The 20,501-nt window shown below is 40.6% G+C and overlaps 1 protein-coding gene across 1 annotated transcript in view; it reads left to right on the forward strand.

Annotated features, from left to right (window-relative positions):
- The first annotated feature begins 11,858 nt into the window (after positions 1-11,858).
- Positions 11,859-20,501, forward strand: part of APBB1IP (amyloid beta precursor protein binding family B member 1 interacting protein) — a 94,240-nt gene continuing 85,597 nt past the window's right edge. Inside the window, exons 1-2 of the mRNA XM_074358036.1 lie at positions 11,859-12,143; positions 12,321-12,539. The gene's annotated coding sequence lies outside the window, so the exon portion shown is untranslated. The remainder of the gene's footprint in view (positions 12,144-12,320; positions 12,540-20,501) is intronic.

The following is a 20,501-nucleotide window of genomic DNA, read 5'->3' on the forward strand; positions in this document are numbered from 1 at the left end:
CCTGCCCATGGGAGTTTACTGGGATTAGCTTCGCAAGATTCAAATGAAAAAGAATCATGTCATTATGAAAGATATTATGGGGGAAAAATTGAGTAAGATTCCTTAAAAATAATAATAAAGATAACTTAGAATCACTCAAGGTACGGGTGGAAACTGAAATAAAAGAAAACTGAGACAAACAATCTGACTTTGTCCCCTATTTTGAATAAATTACGATTAAAAAATGGAGATTTTTTTCAACACAGTTCCAATTAGAAATTTACATTTCCAGTAATGAATTGTTTTATACTTTCACCTGAGATCATAGGATATAAAAGTGAAGGAAGCAAAGCAAACAGAAGTAGTTGAGCTAGCTTTTGTTTGGCCTTAGGAAATCCACTGGGTCATTTGATTACAGCAGCATCCTCTCAAATCATTAATGATTAGTTCTGAAAAGAACTACTGCCACATATTTTACTGTGCTTGACATTCATTCATTCATAGGAAGTTTTCCACCTTGATCAGATTCCTTCTTCAATCTGGACAAAGATGGAAAGGAAGGAAATAAGGGAGAAAGAGAATGAAGGATGGAGGGAATTCTGGACTAAACTAGAGAAAAATTTCCCATTTGAAATGTATTTCTTTGCTGTGTTCACTGAAAGAATAAAATGTACATATTGTTACTAACTTAGTGCCTGAAGATTGCTGCATGATCAGCAGTGGGGACCCTTGAGGTCCCCAGGGCAGGCAATGAAACACCTCCCAAGGGCTTCTCCTTTAAGCCCATTGATGTCACTGCTTCATCCTTGGTAGAACTCACAAGTGAAGGCATCACTATGCTGTGAAGACCACATCAGCCTGGAGTTATTAACAACTGTTCCTGTTTACAATTTTCTAAACAACTTTGCCTGTGTTACCGGCACACCCACCCTGTGATTCAGGCAGGAAGACATTATTATTAGCCTCATCTTACAGCTAGGGGTGTGGTGATAACATAAAAACTTCTGACCTACTAATGTTTCACAGCCTGATCACATCTTTAAATTGAATATATCACACTACTTCTCTTGGAAAATGCACCAATTTAGGACAAAGTTCTTGGAGAAATGAAGGCCCCCTGAAGTTTCCTCAGCCCCTACCTTCAAACCACCCCTTACCTCCCACTGCAGCTACACTTCCATGTCTCCCTGGACTTTACCTAACAAGGGCAAGAGGTTATCTTTGAGGTGAGACCAAAAGGATGTGAAGATGTCATTCAAGCAGAGTCAGGACGTGAGAATTCCAAGCAGTTCAGAGTTTCTCAATACTCAGGAAAAGAGGAATACACCAGGATAGCTTGAACTCAGCTTGCAATGGGGAGAGACAATTACGAGATGAGGTTGGAGAGGTAGAGTTGGCATCAGATCTTGTAAAGCCTTGGAGGTCATATCAAGAAGTTTAAATTTTATCCTAAGTACAAAGGCAAGGTTACATTTTCTGTAACAAGGAATGACAAATTTGACATGTTCAGGGAAGCAGGACATATAATGGTTAATAGTCCAAGCTCTAGAATCAGACAGTGTAGATTCAAGTACCATTTCTACCATCTACTAAATGTATGAATGAAGGCAGGTTATTTAACAACTATATAGGTTAGTTTCTTCATTTATAAAATAAAGATAACAATAGCATAGCACAGGACTGTATTGAAATGATTAATTGTAAATCAGAAATGGTGCCTGGTGTATGGAAAGCACTGGTAAATATTATTTGCTTTTATTTTATTTTACTTTACTTTATTTTATTTTTAATTATTCTTGCTGCTGTGTGGAGAATGGATTGGGAGCAGGGGATAAGGAACAAGACAGTTGGGAAGTTATTGAAATGGCGCAAGGGATAGTTCATGGGGCTTAGACTTAAGTAGGTGAGGACAGAGATAAAGAGATGGATGTATTTTGGGGGAGTAGAGCCCAAAGGACAGCTAATGCATTAGATGAAGGTAAGAAATGAAAGATAGAATCCATGGTGGCTCCAGGGCTCGGGACTGAGGTCTGGAGAGGAGAGGTCCTTTTACTGACATGAGAAAGACTGGAAGGAGGATTAGTTTAAGGGAAAATAAAATTGTTTTATCCATATTAAGCTTGAGCTATCTGTTATATATTCAAGTGGAAAGGTCAAAAAAAAAAAAAAAAGCAGTTAGGTAAAACCAGGTGAATGCAGCTGAATCTGATTAGAATCTTGTGGCAAAGAACAGGACCAGGCTCACCCTGTGAAACAGGGCAAAGGTAGGATGTGTCAGGAAAGTCTGTGAAGGACTTCGACATGGGCAAAAAAGATCAGTGGGTGTCCTGTAGCTCACCCATCCTGATCATCTACATCTTTCATTGTCTGTGAGCTGTTCTGCAACCCTGTACATTGTAGAATACGGTAATAATACAAATGATTCTTGACCACAGAAATGCAAATTTCTTGTGTCAGGTGAGATGTAATTGACAGTTGCCTTGGGGATGGATTAGTCTCTTTATTTGTAAGTTCATTTCCAACATTTCTCTATTGCATGTAAACTTGTAAACCTGTGCGCCTTTAAGTTCTCCTTTGCAACTCTTACAGGGTCCTCCATTGTTTAATGAATTAAATAAAATCCTTGACCAGCGTTGGTTTTATATTAGTATGAGAATCATGATTTTTATCTTAAAAAAAAAAAAATACCCTGTAACAGGAGCCAAGATACTTTCCAGTAAAAAAAAGATTAAAAAAAAAAAAGCCTCAACCAAACATCATCTACGTGTAACTTAATATCTTGGGAGAAAAAAGGAAATAGAAATGTTCATGCGGTGTGGACCTGCGAAAAGCCAGTCGCTGGCTTGAAACCTAGATCCCTTATTGGGAGCCTGCAAGGAGACCAGACGAACAGTTATTGGAGACTAAACAGCACCTTCCTAATAACGAAGGCTAGACTGGGAAGATAAAGTTTACTATGAGAGCCAAATGGACTTTCTGTCACTGAACCTGAGAACTAAGCCAGTCACCCAAGTTATGGCGCAGCTGAAGCAGGAAAATTTTTTCAACAAATGATGTTTGGACAACTGGGTAAGTGCCTGGAAATAGAATAAATCTCAACCCCTACCTCACACCACTCATAAAAATTAGTTCCAGACTAATCATAAGCATAACTAAAACTGCAGTTAAACTATAAAACTTCTAGAAGAAAACAGAGGAGAAAATATCTGTGATCATGAGGTAGGCAAAGGTTTCATAGATAGGACACCAAAAACACTTATCATAAAAGAAAAAAGTGATTTATTAGACTTCACCAAAATTAACATCAGAATTAACAACAGGGGAAAATCCTCATTAAGTTGTACACTTAAAATCTGTGCATGTCTCTGTATGGAAATTATACCTCAATTAAGAAAAAGGTTTGTTGTAAAAGTGAAAAAAATTCATAGTGCATCAGAGCAAATGTTCACAGAAGGAAAATAAATAATAAACAATAGTTACTATTATATGCAAACTATCACATCATAAATTTATAATACATGTCTGCTAATAACGTCTTTTACAAGCCTCTCATTGAAATGGAGATTTATTTTTAAGTGCAGCAATTCTGTCAAAATAATTTTCTTTAATCTCTAAGAAGGATATATAAAATTACTTAATGTAATGCAAAAGGTAATTTAAATGGTTCTATTGAACAAGACCTCATTGGTAATTCAAATGCCTTAAGGAAATAATTTGTACTGATCTTATGTCTAGCTCAGTGTTTATGGCCAGCATTCCAATGTCACTCTGTGCCCATCAAAAGCTGCCAGATCTTAATTTGATGTTCTAAAATACCGCACAGGGTCAATTGCAATAAATTCTCATGCACTTTTTTCTTGTCTTAATCTATTATAATCTTGCCATATAGACATACACACAGAAAAAATTAACTATTTAAATTGGAAGCACTTGAAATTTTTCCCTTCCTCTTAATGGAGTTTCTGAGGAGTGTGCAGGCCTCTATTACCACGACTCACGTGGAACTAACAAAAAAGCAGATAAAAAATTTTAATTTGGATAAAAAAGACCTTTAATAAAGTTTGTGTTCTACACTTTAAAAATATGTAACTCTAGCATTTCTTAAATCCTAAAGCTTTTTTCAGTCATGATACAAAACCCATTTTGCTCTAGAAACATTCAAGGTGTCAGTCCCTACAATGTCAAATAGCTTGCTGTAGCCTGTGGCATTCAACAGAGCTTCTGGAAGATTTGTAGTATTTGATATCATATTTCTTCCTGTACAATTTTGAATTTTCTCTCTCTTACATTCAGATCAAGGTTTCCAACAACAAAATGTGCAGCTATGAAAAATCTAAAGCAGAGATTCTTCCCTACTTCTTGATATTTGTTCAAAACATTGATATTACAGATTTCAATTTTTTTCCTTTATTGTTGATAAGTAAGATTTTAAAACTTAGTATGTAGATTGTTAAAATTACATTGGGGGGTTAATTGTTTTCTAAATTTTTTAAAATTATTTTTTTAAATCATGAATTGAAAAACAATCCAAGGTACAATTTTTTTTTTACAGTTCTGTTGATGTACAGTTGACATGTAGTAAACAACACATATTTAAAGTGTACTATTTGATCAGTTTTTGATACATGTACACACTCATGGAAACCATCACCAGACATGTTCATCACCCTTGAAAGTTTCTTAAAAGTTTCCTTATACCCCTCTGTAATCCTCCCTCTTTCCTTCCCCACACCCCTTCCAGTGCTTATTCTGTCTATAGGTTAGTTTGAATGGTCCAGAATTTAAATAGGTGAGATCATCTGACATGTATGCTTTTTTTAATCTGATATTTTTCACTCAGCATAATTATCTTGAGATTCATCACATTGTTGTGTGTACCACACGTTTGTTCTTTTTTATGGAGTAGTATTCTGTGGTATGATTTTTACACCATTTGTTTATCCATTCACCTGTGCTGGACATTTGGGTTGTTTCCAATTTGGGACTATTACAAATAAAGCTTCTATGAACATTTATGTGCAAGTCTTTATGTGGACATATGCTTTTATTTCTCTTGGACAGTTACCTAGGAGTAGAATAGCCAGGTTACATGGTAAGCATATGTTTAACTTTTTAATGAACTGCTAAACCATTTTCTAAAGTTGTAACATCCCCAGCCACTGCAATGTCTGAGAGTTCCAGTTCCTCCATACCCTTGTCAACACTTAACATGATCAATCTTTTTAATTTTCACCATTCTAGTATGAGTATGTAGAAGTGCCTCATATGGTTTTAGTCAGTGTAGAAGTTTTGATATCAACAAGTATTTTAAGAATTTGGCTAAGGTGTCAGTATTTTTTATGGCTCCACCAATGGTTCTCATTCATACCCAGGCTTAATAATCAAACTGGATGGAACAGAAGAAGCAGATGATAGAAAGCCCAGAAATAACCCCTTACATAAATGCTGAAATGATTTTGGACAAGGATACCAAGACCATACAATGGGTAAAAGGCATTCTTTTCAACAAATGGTACTGGGAAAACTATATCCACATACAAGAGAAAGAAGCCTGACACTCACCTACAACCTATACAAAAGTTACCTTAAAATGGATCAAAGACTTAAACATAAAACCTGAAACTATGAAACTTTAGAAGAAAACACAGGGCAAAAGCTTCATGACATTGGATTTGGCAGTGATTCCTTAGCTATGACACAAAAGGCACTGGCTTCCAAAGGAAAAATAGACATATTGGACTTTATGAAAATTTAAAACTTTTGTGCCTCAAAAAACAATATCCACAAAGTGAAAATGCAACTCACGGAATGGGAAAAAAATTGCAAATCATATATATATATATATATATATATATAGAGAGAGAGAGAGAGAGAGAGAGAGAGCATTAATATTCAGAATATATAGAGAGCTCTTAAAATTCAACAAAAACAAACCAATTCAAAAATGGACAAAAGACTTGATTAGACATCTCTCCAAAGAAGGTAACACGAATGGTCAGTAAGCACAAGAAATGCTCAACATCATTAATCATTAGAGAAATGCAAATCAAAACTACAATGAGATACCACCTTATACCCATTAACATAGCTACTAAAAAGAAAGAGAATGTGGAGAAATGGGAACACTGTGCACCATTGTTGGGAATGTAAAATTGTATAGTTTCTGTGGATAACAGCATTCCTTGGAAATTAAAAATAGGATTACCATATGATCCAGCAATTCCACTTCTGGGTATATACCCAAAAGATTAAAAGCAGAGATTCAAAGAGGTATTTGTACACCCATACTCATGGCAGCATTATTCACAAAAGCTAAAACGGGGAAGTAATCCAAGCGTCCACGGATGAAAGAAAGAATGGATAAACAAAATGTGTACACACATGCAATGGAATATTAGTCAGCTTTAGGAAGGAAGAAAACTCTGGCTTATGCTACGACGTGGATGAAGCTTTAAGGACAGCATATAAGTGAAGTTAGCCAGTTTCAAAAAGACAAATACTATACGATTCTACTTATATGAGACACAATCAAAATCATTGAGTCAGAAAGCACAATGGTGGTTGCCAGGGGCTGGAGGAGGGGAGAAGAGGGAGTTCGTGTTCAGTTAGTATAGAGTTTGGGTTTTACAAGATGAAAAAAAGCTCTGGAGAGGGATGGTGGTGATGGCTGCACAATATTATGAATGCATTTAATATACACTTAAAATGGTTAAGATGATGAATTTCACATTATGTATATTTTACCACAATTTTTTAAATTGAAAAATAAAAAGGAAACAAGCAATGGAGAGACTTCCTGGTGGTCCTCTGGTTCTTAGTGTAGTCCCTTAAGAGACCCAGCTGTACTTCCGGAGTCCAGGGAGCTTTACTCCAAGAACTGCTTTCTGCCTGAGCCAGTTTCAGTGGATTTTGTTCCCTGCAGATCAATCCCCGTTTGCTTCATATGTTGTCAGTGGTGCTAGGTAGCAATGGTAATTGCTTCACAGACACATGTTCTAGGGAGAGACAGTGTATGCATATATAGCGCAGTATTTCACAGATGTTAATGCTTATTAAGTAACCTAACACTGGGCTCCCATGGGCATAGCCTCTGTGCAGGGTCAATTCAAAGAAACCAACAGCCAAGTTTAATTTTAAACCAAGTCCACAATTCTTAAAACTCCCTTCTTCTCACTCTCTGCCTCTCTCATACCCTGCAGTGACTCCAAACATCTCTCTCCGTGCTTTGCCCTCAGCTCCCCACCAAAACTTCTCTCACAAGCCTTTTTGGGCTCTTTCTTCTTCCCCAGCCTTCTCCTCCTGGTGCTGTTCTCCCATCCCTTCATTTCAGTTCTCCTCCCGCTGACTATCCCTGGGATGTGCAGGAAGGGGTTGGCTGAGGGAGGTTAGCAAAGGGTGAGAGGTTAGGCAGAGGGAGATTCTTGTTAACAGGCAAGAGGAAATACATGTGCTTTATATAAAACCTATCATTAGTAACAGCCTACTAATTATACACACACGTTATGATTAAAGTAGAACTCCTGAGCAGAGTTAATTTTATATTACTGATTTATATTTTATATGGTAAAGCACAGACGCTTTACCAGGACCAAAAAAGGAGAAGCCGAGGTGTGCAAGATGGTATTTTGAGTAGCTCTTGCTGTGAAAAAAACCCAAACTGAGAGGCTCCCACAGCTGTTAATCATTCTCTCTCAGGGATCTGTGGGTTGACTCGACTCCGTAGGGTGGTTCTTTCCCCCTGGTCCCTCGTGCAGCCGCGTTTAGATAAGAGCGGGGGCCAGAGTCCTCTGAAGGCCTGACAGGGGCTGGGCGCCCATGATGGCGTCTTCACCTCCCATCTGTTGCCTCAGTGTTCCTCCACGTGGCCTCTCTCTCCTCAGGGCTGAAACAGCCAGTTAAGTGCCAAGTCCACCACCACCTCTTCTGTTTTCTATTGGTCAAAGCGGTCACAGAGCCTGCCGGGACTCAAGAGGGAGGGAAAGAAATGGATCCCACCTCTTGATGGGGAAGGGAGAGATAGTCATAGCCATCGCTGGAAAACCTATAGTCTGCTGCAGGTGGCATAAAAGTTAGATATTTACACCAGAAACAAATATTCCTTACCATTCAGGGTGAGCCCAATAAAATAAGTGGGCAAAATTACAAAATGCTAAATCAAAAGGAAAAAAAAAATCCCTTCCCACTCCAAAAAAAAAAAAAAAAAAAGGCAGAAATCTTACTTCAAGTCAACCCAGATCCCTTGCCAGAAGGTTAAAGTGCACTTTAGCCAGGAGGAGATGGGCCAAAATACATGCTGGACTTGGGGGGCATGCCAAAAAAGTGAGGTTGTAAGAAGCACAGCTAAAATCCAACTCAATTAAATGAACTCCCCTACATTCCTATAGCCCCCATCCTCCAGCCACTAGCCACCCTCTGCAGAGATGTTCCAGGAGGTCCCTACCTAAAGAGGAAGCCACGTGGAGAATTTTCTCCCACACCTTCATTCCAGGACATTCTGTTCTTCCTTGCCTGTAATTCAATCGGCCATCCTCTTCTTCACCTCCCAAACTCAGTCAGTGCCACTCCTATCTTTTTTTTTTTTTTTTAATGAAACTATAGTCAGTTTGCAATGTTGTGTCAGTCTCTGGTATACAGCAAAATAGTTCAGTCATATATATACATACATATATTTGTTTTCACATTCTCCTGCATTATAGGTTACTACAAGATATTGAATATGGTTCCCTGTGTTATACAGCATAAACTTATTTATTTTATATATAGTAATTTGTATCTGCAAATCTTGAACTCCCAATTTATCCCTTTCTACCCCCTACCCCTCCTGATGACCATAAGTTTGTTTTCTATGTCTGTAAGTCTGTTTCTATTTTATAAATAAGTTTGCCTTTTATCAGATTCCACATATAAGTGATATCATATGGTATTTTCCTTTATCTTTCTGGCTTACCTACTTAGAGTGACAATCTCCAGGTCTACCCATGATTTGCTGCAAATGGCATTATTTTATTATTTTTAATGGCTGAGTAGTATTCCACTGTATAAATATACCACATCTTTATCCAGTCATCTGTCAACGGACATTTCAGGTTGTTCCATGTCTTGGCTGTTTTAAATAGTGCTGCTATGAACATTGGGGAGCATGTATCTTTTCAAATGAAAGTTCCTTGGATATATGCCCAGGTACTCCTGTGTCTTGAAGCTATTTCTAGAGTGTTCCTCTACTTGGAGCTTTAACTCTGCCCTTGTAACTTTCCATTGCCACTTTCTCAAGGTGAAGTAGTTTATTCTCTCAAGTTCAGAAGGTGAATTTCCTCTTCTCTGTGCTCCCCATTGCTTCCTGCAGACTTTTTAGTGGCTCAGCGTTTTATTCAAAACAAAACAAAAAAGTAGACAAATTCTTCTCTCGAGGCTCCTGCCACTTGGGTAACTATTCTGTCTACCTCTTCAGAATTGTCTTCTCCCAAAATTACAGTCAGTCCTGCTCTCTCATTTCAAAACACCTGACTCCCAATCCTCCTTTAAGATGACCTTAAATCTTGCCATCTTTCTGTTTGTCTGAAAGAGTCACGAATTATACCTGTTTCCTGATTTCTTACCGAGTTAGTGTTTTGGCACCCTCAAGAGCATCCCAGTCTCAGCAATTTTATGTGGCCACCCTAATCCTGAATGACTTAACAGATAGCTATCCTTTGGCCTCTTATTTCCTTGATCATCTCAGACAGCCAGGCCCTTGGACACACCCTGGGCATTGTCAGCACTCATAATCTCACTGCCTCGAGAAGCAAAGTTTAGTCTACCTAGCTTCTGACCACAATGACCCATCCTTCCGGCGGGCTTGTTTGGCCACTCCCATTATATCTAAACTTTCTCCAAACCTAGTAACCTAGCCCTGCAGGGAGAGCCACATGACTGAGCAGATTGCTTTTAATACGATCACCAATTTCAGACTCTCAGGCTGCCTGGAAGTCCCATTATATTTTTCTGAGCAACTCACTCTCCCATTCTTTGCAATGACTTTGTTAAACTTTCTCTAGCTCCCCAAATCTATGACCTGCTGTTCTCTCACCCCCTGGTAGATGACTCTACTCCTTTTCTTCCTTTAGAGAAAATAGAAGCTTGAAGTATTATTTCACACAATCTCATTGCTTTTAGGATGAGAAAACAATCTTGACCACTGTCCATGTCGTTGGTCCTATGCAGTTTGTCCCTACTGATCTTTCTCTAGCTGGCCTTGCCTCATACCAGAGCTCCCAGGACACCAGTCACACTGGTTTACACTCAGTTCCTAATCCCTTCTGCCACTCTCCTGCCCCCACCCCCGCCCATCAGCAAATGCTGTTTGTTCTCATTTCATAATGCATCTTGGATCCAAACTCTTCTCACCATGCCAACTCTTAGAATCCTAATCAAAGCTATCATCATTTTTTAATCTGGGCTGCAGCCATAGCCTCCTGAGTGTTCTCACTGCTTTTCTTCTTGCCCCATTCAATTGATTTTCCAATCACAAACCAGCATGATGGCATATAGCAGAAGTCAAATCATGTACTCACTTGCTGAAAACCTTCAAATTGCTCCTCATTGCAATTATGATAAAACCCGGAGTCCTCAGGCTGACCCTCGGGCCCTGCTTGGTCTGGCGCCTGACTGCCTCTCAGTCTCCATCCTCTCCTACTGTCCCCTACTCTTTCGCCATATTCCAGATGCACTGTCCTTTCTAACCTTCTGCATTCCCATCTCAAGGTCTTTTCTTGCTCTTTCTGTGCAGTGCTTTTTTGGCCGCCCCTTTTTCATTATTTTGCAAAGAGCTGTTTCCTGATCTCTTTCCCTTTCCCCATAAAAGTCACTTTGTTGCTTGACTTGACTTTCCATATAGTACTGGGACTCTGTTCAGAACCTCCCAATAACTTTCCATCACTCAGAGCAAGGTCCCTACCAGAACAGAATAGTCCCTTCCTTGCTGTTTTTCCAACATCTCAAGTGCCCTCCTAACTCAGGGCCTTTGAATGTGCCCTCCCTTTTGCCTGAAATTTTCTCATCCAAAAATCCACATGGATTAATCTCTCATGCATTTAGGTCTGGCTCAAACATCACTTAACTAGATCTTCCTTGATGACCATAGTTAATATAGCAACTCCATCCCCACCCCCATCAGTCTCTCCTCCCCTTCTAGTTTCCCTCAAAATTCTTACATTACTTGACATGTTAAATATTACTTCATATATTGTCTGTTTTTCCCCCAACTAGAATCTACTTTCCATGAGAGCAGGAACTGCTTTCTTCACTACTGTTTTCATTGTTCTTAGAGAAGAGTAGGTGCTCAATAGTTTGTTATTATTTAATGACCAAACTATCTGAAGTTACCTAATTAATTTATGGGTCTAATTTATGCCTTTATGTCTCCACCGCCTTCCCCACATACATGCCCTTGAAGACAGCTTTAGAGGCGAAAAAGGTGAACTTAACCACGTTTACAAATCTGATTTTAACGTCTCTGCTTTCAGATCTCCCCATTTTCTCTCTGGAGACTCCACTCCCGAAAGTCATGGGGTCATATCCAGTCAGTCGTTTCTTACGATTACAAATCCGGCGGCCAAGAATGGTCTTGGGCGTATGCAGGACTTCTTTTTCATCACTGTATCTCTGTAATACATTCGTAGAAGCGGGGTCGCCCGGTCAAAGGGTCAGGGCAGATGTCAGTTAAGTAGCTGTTGCCAAATTCCCCCCTACAGGGTTCAGACCATTTTGGAGATACGCAAGAAGCCACAGCCTCGCCCGCCAACTGAGTGTCGTTAGGCTTCGGGGGAGGGGGGGCGGTCTGATAGCTGAGAAACCCCTACGGCGGAGGCGCCCTACCCCACCCGGTTCCGGCACAGCCCGCCTAACTCGGCCGCGGCGCCTCCCCTGCGGCGGCGCGGGCGGGCGGGGACCTCCCCTCTGGCCCCCGTCCCCTGCAGGCGGGCTGCGCGCGCGGGAAAGCTTGCACAACCAGCCCGAAAGAGGAAGCCCAGAAAGGGCTGTAGTCAACACTTCAGAAGGCCGTTGCAAAGTAAACCGGCTTCTGAGGCTTTTGTGGAACCATCATCCGGCTCCCGATCCTTTAGCCACTGGTATTTCCAGGAGACAACAAAGGGGACGCTCCCGAGGGAAGAGTGCGCACGGCGCAGGTAGGGGAGGGATGAGAGAGGAAGGCGCAATTTTTCCCAGAATTAAAACCAAAGTCTTCTGGGTGGCGGTGGGAGGAGCAGGGGGTGCTAAGACGAAATGCACAGACCCGATGAGTTGGAAAAAGCAGCCCCCGAGCTTTTGGTGTCTTTATTCATGTCCGTTGTGTCTCCAACCAGGCACCCTTCTGGCACCCCGATGCGGAGCGGCCCGCCGAGCGCCACACCTCTGTGTACCGCGTGGGGAGGGCCCAGCTGACACCACTTCCTCCCCTAAGCTGCCGATTCGAGCCCGGGCGCAGCCGAGTGCACCCCGCGCCTTCCCGGCCGCCGCCCCAACACTGACCCGCGCCCACAAGTCCCCGCCGAGGCCCCGCGCGTCTCCGAACAACCGTCGAGGTAAGTGGCGCCCGCCATGCCGGGGCCCTGGGAGCTGCACCCGGGCCCGCGGGGCTGTCATCCGACCAGGTGTCTAGCCCATCGGTTCCGAGGCCACGCCAGCTCGCAGCACTGGCTGGGTGAACGCGCGTCCCCCGCTTGGCTCTACAGAGCGAGGGGTCCGCAGGGTCCTCTCCGCGGATCTCTGCACTTGACCCAGCTTCCCCGGGATTGGCAGCTCGGTTCGCCTTCCCCACCTTAAGTTTCATCATATTTGATTTCCTGCCCAGAAAATTGCTACAGGTTCAAACGAGGGACCGTGACTCCCCCTCGCCTGTTTAGCGGGTCCAGGTGTCCCAGCTCTGCAGGAATTCCCGGGGCGTTTAGGACACCGTAGTTTAAATCCAAGTGGTGTGAGAATTTGAGAGTGACGATCCACCACAGTCTGATGCGTCTTGGAGTATTTCCTTCCTTGAAAACTTTCAGACAGTTGTTTCTTCTTTTTAAAAATAACTTTTCCTCCAAATTACTGTCATTTTCATTTTAAAATAACATAGAGGAAAGATCTGGACACCAGGCATAAGTTTTGTAATTTGGCTTGAAATGAATATCCCGAGCGCCCTTTTAAGCATGAAGCAAACTAACCAGGATGTTATTAGATCCAGGAGGATCTCGAGGCAGGAGTTCCCCTGAAGACTTTGCCCAGTGCAACTCTTATTTTCCTCCTGGGAAGGTATTTCTTATCTTTCATACCATGGACCGCTAAACGTGTTTTTTCCTAGAGCAGTCCAGAAATAACTTTTAACGTGATCGTTAGAGAAAGGGGAATGGAGCAACAGAGAAAAGTAACATGAAAAAACTCATGAGTTTATGACTCCTTGGAATATGATTTCTGGTGGTATAAAATGGTTCAAATAAAGGCAAGGGTACTAGCTGCTACCTAATTTTAAAGTCTAGGTCTCTGAACGGAAGTTTCAGAAAAAGAGCCTTTGTCCCTTTGAATAATCCTCCAGTGGCAATTTTCCATCTGGCTTCCCTCCCTGAAATACTGGGATGGCACATGGGCAGTCTTACAGTAACGCTGGCTGGCAAAATTAACAGAAGATCTGCTATGAAACTTCTGTAATGTCTTCCGGATGGTATTTCCTGTCTGCTCAACGTGTTGTGAAAGGTCTATGAAATTTAACACCATCTTCAGACTATTAATACTTAGCAATTTTTACACTGTGTTTGTGTTTTTTCTGGGTATTTGGGAGACTTGGGTTCTGTTCCATATCTGCCTCTACACAAGGATAACTTTGATTAAGTTGCTTTAATCTCTCTGGACCTGAGATAATTTATCAGTAAAGTTTATTGGCTTCCATTATGTCTGTCATTAAACTAGCAATTGAGGAATTGCCATGTCTTTGAATTCATCCTGTCTGGAATGCTGACAAAGTTAGAATTGCCTATCACTAACAAAAAAAGAATGAAGAAAATGATAATGATAACAGATTTTATTAGATTCTGAAATACTTTGAGGCCTTGTGTTTCTGAGAAGTTCCTCTAAAAACAATTTCTGACCTACATGTAAGATGGCAAATTTCCATATAGGGGGTTGCTGTGCCCAGGCTTAGGCTGGTAAATACTAGATTTCAGAATTCTTCCATTGTTACTTCTCAAGAAATATAACTTTGTTCTGTGGATTACTTTGTGATTTAGTTACTTCAAATCTTAAACACAATACTTACTAAGTTACGTAGTGTCCATTAATTTTTTTGTATTTTCATATCCTAAGACTATATAACAATCACTCACTATTTTTTGCCTTTTTTCACTTATAAATAAAAAATTCCAGGTATCTTCATGTTACTAGAATGAGCTGCTTATGATATTTGTAGTCATAAGTGTCTGCATTTGATATACCACTTTGAATTTCTTTAAACCCTCCCACTTTCAAAAAGCATTATTATTTTCATTTAGTTGTAATCTCTTCAATTTTATTTCAGTTATGTTTATATCTAATACCCTTTAGTGAGTCCATGAATCTTGTAATAAATTAAGTTTGTGTTTCATAGTCAATTACACCAAAATATTTATAATTGTATAGGGCCTTGTGAGTTTATTTTATAAGCAACAGAATGATTTTAGGAATTCTGGCCTCCCAAAAGAACAGTTCTTCTTCTTATTTTTTTAATAATTTTTTGTTTGTTTTGGGGGGGAGGTAATTAGGTTTATTTACTTATTTATTATTATTACTTTTTTTATTTGATGGAGGTACTAGGGATTGAACCCAGGACCTTGCGCATGCTAGGCATGTGCTCTACCACTGAGCTGTATCCTCCCCTCCAGTTCTTATTATTAACACAAGATTTTCAGTATGAAAATATATATGTGTTATGACGGTTTTGTCATCTTAAAGTGGGCAAGTAACTTAAAGTTTAGGCATTTATTATAAATTCAAGTACATAATAAATGTGAAGACTTAATGGTATTAGATTGGGATACTGGTTGTACAGAGATGTTTCCATGTATCACAGTTATAATTGTCATGAGAAACATGACTTCTAGAGGAAGTTGCTCTATATCTGGAAAGGCAACAATTAAATTTCTTATGAGGTGAGAGAGTAGCAACACTGAGGAATGGCATTTAACCGTCTGTGATCAGTGAGGGGCTGGCCTGTACATGCAGCATAACAAGGCAGTGCCTGAGAACAGCTTCTAGGGAGGAGAGGATGTGACCCAGCACCACCGCATCCCTACTGCTTAGCCAAATTCCTGGCACCATTGTTGGGACTCATAGCATTTACTAAATGTACTGATATATCAGTTCCACTTCTGGTTGTACCATCGAAATGCCTCAAGCCCCAGAGCCCCAGCTGGCTCCATCATTACCAACCCTGGGGCTTAAGCAGGCAGAGATGTAGCACCACTCCAAGGTACCACACTTTCCCAGCACGTAGTCTAGGGCTTGAATTCACCACTCCATCTCCAAACATTTCTTGAGCATCATCTCTGCACTTGAATCATTAGGAGACGTGAGAGCTATTATCTTTCTTCTCTGTCAACTCAGTTTCCTCTTTCTCACCCAATATTAATTGTAAATAATAATTACATGTATTTAGCTTACATTTTTACCAGACCCTGTGCTAATTTAGTTGTGTTGTTTCATTAATCCTCACATCCTGGGTTTATACTATTATCGTCCCCTTTTATCATTGAGAAAATGAAAGCACAGAGAGGTTTGGGAGTAAGAAGCAGAGCTGACGTTTGAGCTGAGCCCGTATGATACCAGCACTGGAGGTGCAGTACCAAGGACAAGAGCTCAACTGGTGAAAAAAAAATACAAGGCCTTTCCTCGGTGAACTTCTAGTTGAATGGAGAGACATAAATGGTCAGTTACAATTCCACATGTGACCAAGGTCATGTGCTGTGGGAGCAGACATCCCTGTATCACACTGGGGTCTGGGGAGATGAAATGACGGTAGGTAAGCAAAGAACTTGCCTTGTTACCATGGGAAGGCAAGATATAATCACTTGGAAAGTGATCGTCTTTATATGTCTTGAAAAAATAAGTCTGCCTTGGCAGCAATCATGTGATTTCATTTTTATCTTTATTATATTCTAATCCCTCTCGATGGCTGGCTGGGTTGATTAAATCAATGAAGCAGGGAGTAGACTTTTTTCTAATTCTACTGGGGATCCTTCTGATTTGATCTCGTATCACAGGCTCATCAGTCCGATGGCCCTGGGCTGGAGGGGAGGAGAAATGCTAAATCACACAGCAATTATGTTTCCACAAACTGGCTGGAAGATTTATGTCCCTAGGTCTTTATCACATCAAACTGGAGAGAAAATATAAAGAGTGGCAGTAGAACAAGCAAATGCTAGACTAGATTTATTTTTTCCTTCCTTTTTTACTGTGAAATATTTCATACATACAAGAGATGGTGTAAGATATATACATAAATAATTGCAAATAATAATAAAGCCAACATCTGGATACCTGTCACCCAACTTAAGAAGTAAAATGCTCCCACTGCATCTTCTGGTTTCCTCCCAATAGCATTATCCTTTTTTCCTGAGAGAGGTAATCATTATTCTAAATGGGCTGATTTTTTTAAAAAGCATTTAGAAACCACGTATATGCACTTGCAAAGATGTCAAACTGGGAATCAGAGTACGTTGGCACTTGGGAAACTGAAATTAGAATCTCCCGCTGACTTTAAGTGTGGTCATAAATAGAGTATCCTGTTAAGTAAAGATAACTTATTTAATTGAAATAACATAGAAACAAAATGGATTACAAATGGTTAAGATTAAGTAATGGGAAGAGTGGTATCTTAGTCATTAATGAAGTGACCAAAATTCATCAGCAGATAACTATGCCTTGTAACGGTAGTGAAGCACATGTGACTTAGGAACTGCTCATTTCCATGTTACTTAGATTTCCATTTAAATACAGTTCAGTCATTCAAAAAATATTTGCCAAGCACTATTCTAGGTGAACAGAAGAGACAGAGATCTCTCTCTGCATTTGTGGAGCTTGTGTTCCAGTGAGAAGATACAGACAATAATCAGAAAGCATAGTAAATAAGTAAATAATAGGTATTAGTGAGTGAAAAATCCTATTAAAAAAGGCAAAGTTGAATGAAGTAAAATTACAGTATTAACTGCAGTGGGTCAGGCTTGGCCTCACTGAGAAGGTTAAGATTTGAGCAAAGGTTTGAAGGAGTTCACTATCTGAAGGAACAGTGTTCTGAGCAGAGGGAACAGCCAGTGCCAAGGCTGTAAGGCAGGAGTAAGCCTAGTCTGTTCAAGGAACAAGAAGGCCTGTGTGGTCAGAGGAAAGTGAGCAGGGAGAGAGTCATAGAAGCTGTGGTTGGAGAGGTAAGAGGAGGGTGAAGAGATGACAGAACCTGTAGATGACAGAACTCTGGCTTTTAATCTGAGTGAAATTGAGGGGCCATTGAAAGGTTCTGAGAAGAGAAGTAACATGGCTGTCTTACACTTAAAAGGCTCACTCTTGACTGCTGGAGAAAAACCTGGACAGAGTTTAGGAGGCCATTAGGAAGCTTTGGGAATTGGCATATATTTTAAAGGTAGAGCCAACAGGATTTCTGGACAAAGTGGACGTGGTTGTGTGAGAAGGAGGACTCAAAGATGACTCCAGAGTTTTGACCTAAACAGTGGGAAGGATGGAATTATCATCAACCAACATGGAGAGGCCGGAGGGGAGACCATCAGAAGTTGAGTTTTGGACGTTGATGAAAAGTACCAACTTCTAAGTGTGTGCTTATTGTCTATAAGGCTAAGGTCATCCAGGCTAAGTAACTATTTGGGAAGATACTGTTCCTAATTCTCAGTTTACAAATTAGAAATGACAGTTTAGAGAGTTTAAGAAATTTGCCCAAGATTACACAGCTTAGGAAATGGGATGTGAAACCAGATCTTTGGGGTCCTGATGCTTTAGCTACTCTTTGAAAACTTGCTGAAAGGACTGGCCAGCAATCCTTATTATACAGATAAAATAAGGAGATAGTCAGCTAATCAGTAACATTTCACATCCATGAGATTCAGGACAGTGAAACTTCTTCTTAATAGGACACTTCCTCATTGCACAGCTGGATTTCGGATGGATGTGCGTGTTGGAGCAGGGCTCAGGGTCACTAGGAGCTGTTGCAGTGGTAGGTGACGAAGTTGGGGTATCTGGAAAGTTGAAAGTGGTAGTTAGGAAGCAGCTTCTGAGATGGAGATAACTGGCATTTCATTTGTTTAAGTTTTAATAATAGATCGAGGCAGAGTCATTATGAAATAGCACTTTGTGGAATGCTGCTTGCATCATTAATTACCATTTAGTAGACTATTTTTTTTCACAGGCAGAAGTCCAGTTTTCAGTTAAGGGCATTATTAGGATTTCATCTCAAAAAGAAAAGAGCAAATGAATTAGTTATATGGCAGAATAAAACAACACAGGATCTTTTTCAGGTGACTTATAGAATTATCTCAGTACAGTGACTGATTAAGTCAATTTGCCTGAGGCTCCTGTATTTATAGTATTGAAGAACTCTTGCATCTCTGCTAATAACATAAAGTTCACAGCTGTTAGGTCAATTAACTGATTAGGTTTGGGATGTAGCCTTAGTTTGTTCTGGGATTTTTTTTTTTTAGGGGAATGACTTCCTTCTGATTAAATTCCGTAAATGATATGGCTTAGCAAATCAAGACTATTTCTTAGCAAGTCAAGACTATTTGTTGACTATTGCGGTGCATTAAATTTCCTCCATCTTACGCAACAAACAGAAATGAAGTGGCTTGGGCCAGGGATGTGGGTAAACGCAGTGTGACGCTGACAGCAGATGGCTCCTAAGACCACTGTCAAATAGAAAAGCTGAGTCCACCAGATAGCATCTCACTACACCGCCCATCAGAGCAGAGAAGCATCCCTCAGTTCGAGACTCGCAGAGCGGGCTTTGGCACTTACACGGACACTTGGGTTCAATGAAGCTCTGCTCAACATGCTGTCACTGGAACTTTTTTTTTGTCAGTTGCATCACATATCCATCTGTTGAGGGCCAACCCTGTCCCAGGGTGGAAGGTATAAAACAGAATAAGATACGGAGCCAAACCTCAAAAGTCTGGTCTAGTGGGAGGCCTGCAAATAAACACATTCTGGTGTGTGATGTGCATAATATAGTGAAGAGAGGGATTATGGGGAAGACGTTGTGTGGGGGTGACCAAGGGACCCTTGGAAGGATAAAGGTATTTCCAGGATGTCCAGTGGACCAGCACTACCCCAGGCACCATGTGTGTGAAACAGTTTGGCAGTGGGAAAGGAAATGGGGAGATTCTGACTTAACCCTTGGTGAGTAATAGGTGGACTACATTAAAATGACACGGTCACCACAATCTGTCATCTTTGAGTCAAACGCTAAGGCTTGTAATAACAGAACTGTAGCACTCTGGTCCGGCCCTGTCCAACAGAATTATAACACCAGCCATGTGGATCACTTTATATTTTCAAGAAGCCACACTAAAAATGCAGTAAAAAAGAAACAAATGGTGTTAATTTTAGTAACATTTTATTTAATATAAATATATATCCAAAATGATCATTTAATGACTTAATATTAATTATACTAAGTTGCATTCAATTTAAGTAATATTAAAAGTATTGATGAACTCTTTTCTTCTTTCTTTCTTCATACACAGTCTTCCAAGCCCAGCATGGTTTACACTTGCAGCACAGCTCCATTTGGACGAGCCACAGTTCAGGTGCTCAGGGGCCACCTGTGGCTGGTGGCTGCTGAATTGGATGGTGCAGCTCTAAATAACTTCACAAATATCGCATCCTAACTGTGCGTTGACTGTTGAGCTGCACAGAGGATATTAGATGCATTATGAAGTAAGCCAAAGGAAAAAGGAATGGGGAAAAGCATTTTCTATTACTGTGTCCTTGGAATCAGATTTTAATGCATAATTCAGCCTACACCCAGAATGCGTTATTAGCCCTCTAACAACAACAACAAAACCCCTCAAATTGCCATTGTTTACTTTTCTTTTTATTCTTTCTCTTCCCCTCCTCACATCCCCCACCCCCTGCCCTTACTTTTTGAATTCTTCCTAAAAGTAACCGGTACTGAAAAAGAGTGGGAGTAACTGGTGGAGCAGTGGGCCCTAAACCCACATCCTGCCAAAAGTGATCGGTTGCCCTAGGCAACGGTGAGTGTCAACTCTTTGTTTTTTTTTAAGCTTCCACCTACTAGTTCACAAGCATAGCATACCCTCATCACCTGCAACCCTCTTTGCAGTGGTTCTCAACTCCAGAAGTACACCTCCATTTCCTGGGAGGGAGGCAGTGATGAGATGTGAACTGTGGAGTTGGGGGTGCCATGGGTACGGTTTGAAGAAGCCTCAGGAAGATTCTGATGCAGTTCCTCTTGTGTTCAGAATGGTTGAGAATCTCTGTCCTAGAAATGCTACTTACAAAAGTCCTTCCCAGTG

This window comes from Camelus bactrianus, chromosome 35 (assembly GCF_048773025.1).
Source record: "Camelus bactrianus isolate YW-2024 breed Bactrian camel chromosome 35, ASM4877302v1, whole genome shotgun sequence".
NCBI lineage: Eukaryota > Metazoa > Chordata > Mammalia > Artiodactyla > Camelidae > Camelus > Camelus bactrianus.